This window comes from Arachis hypogaea, chromosome 10 (genome assembly GCF_003086295.3).
Source record: "Arachis hypogaea cultivar Tifrunner chromosome 10, arahy.Tifrunner.gnm2.J5K5, whole genome shotgun sequence".
Lineage (NCBI taxonomy): Eukaryota > Viridiplantae > Streptophyta > Magnoliopsida > Fabales > Fabaceae > Arachis > Arachis hypogaea.
Genome location: NC_092045.1, coordinates 83,276,639 through 83,278,298, shown reverse-complemented (window position 1 = coordinate 83,278,298; position 1,660 = coordinate 83,276,639). Strand labels below are relative to the sequence as shown.

Below are 1,660 nucleotides of genomic sequence, written 5' to 3'. Positions count from 1 at the left end.
CGGTAGTAGAGAAAACATGCTAGAAACCAAAGAGTTATAAGAAGAGATTGAAAAAGTGGCTGAAAAAGAATTCTCTGAACAAGACATGACATAGAACAATGTCAACGTCCCTCCATCTAGAAGGACTCTCAGCTCTTATATTAATCCCAATCCAGATAGTTGTGGGAACATCATCATTACACCCATTGTCCGAGCCAACAATTTTGAATTGAAGCCACAGCTTGTCACATTGGTTCAACAGAATTTCCAGTTCAGTGAAAGCCCACAGGAAAATCCTAATATATTCATCTCCAATTTCCTGTAAATATGTGACACTGTCAAGACAAATGGTGTCGCGGCTGAGGTATATCGTTTATTGCTGTTCCCTTTTGCTATAAGAGATCGAGCTAAGCAGTGGCTAGAGAATCAGCGCAAGAAGAGCATAGCCACATGGGATGATTTAGTCACTAAGTTCTTAAACAAGTTCTTCCCACCCCAGAAGTTAACTAAGCTCAGAACCGATGTCTAAACCTTTAGACAGCAAGAAGGAGAGTCCTTATATGGAGCTTGGGAAAGGTTTAAGGAGATGCTCAAAAAATGTCCTGATAATATGTTTGTTGACTGGGTCCAGCTTCAGATATTTTATGATGGGATCACTCCCACCTCACAAATGGCACTGGACACTTCAGCTGGAAGATTTTTATATATGAAGAAAACTACTGAAGAAGCACAAGAATTGATTGAAATGGTGGCTAATAATTAGTATCTTTACTCCTCTAAAAGATCAGCAATGAAAGGAGTCATGGAGTTAGATATTCTAGATACCATTTTGGCTCAGAATAAAGTTATGTCCCAATAGATCAATGCAACATCTCAACAAATCAATGCAATTACTCAACACCTAGGAGGAATGCAAGTGTCAATAGTAAGCTCTCAAGAAAATTCTTATGGTGTCAGTAATGGATTTTCTCAAGGTGAAGGGATAGAGTATGGACAAGCCTCACTAGAGCAAGTGAATTACATGGGCAATCCTCAAAGACCACCCCAAAATGACCCCTTCTCTAAGACCTATAACCCTGGATAGAGAAACCATCCAAATTTTGGGTGGGAAAACCAAAACCAAAGGCCTAATCAACTCAATAACACCCCTCAATCCACTCACTTCAATCCCCAACAGAACAACTTTAATAACAACCAGCAGAATGCCTTCAACAATCACCACCAAAACCCAAATAACCATTCTGTAAACTACCAAAAGCCACCCCCTCTGAATCCCACCCCACAAAACTCCCAGAGACTATCCAACCTTGAAATAGCCCTAGAAAAATTTATGGAAAGAACAAGCCTTAGTTTTAAGAACCAAGAAGCCTCAATTAGAAATCCACAAATATTCTCCCCAGTGATACAATTTCTAACTCAAATGAGGAGTGCAAGGTCATTAGCTTGAGAAGTAGAAGAGTAGTGAAAAAGACATAGATGAAGTTCCTGTTGTTGAGTACAAAAAAGAAGCTCCAGAGGAAGAAAATGCCTCTGATGACAGCATGAACATCTCTCGCCAGCCACCACAAATTCAAATTTCTAGGAGCACACCTAAAGAGAAGAGTCAAGTGCTTGAATACAAGCCACTGATCCCATATCCTCAAAGATTACACAAAGAGGCCAAAGACCAATAGTTTTCCAA

General features: G+C 39.8%; 1 non-coding gene across 1 annotated transcript; it reads right to left on the bottom strand.

The window, feature by feature from the left end:
* Window positions 1–487: 487 nt before the first annotated feature.
* Window positions 488–594, bottom strand: LOC112719397 (small nucleolar RNA R71). The gene has a single exon (XR_003161700.1). It is a non-coding gene; the product is annotated as a small nucleolar RNA R71 (small nucleolar RNA).
* Between the last annotated feature and the right edge of the window lie 1,066 nt (window positions 595–1,660).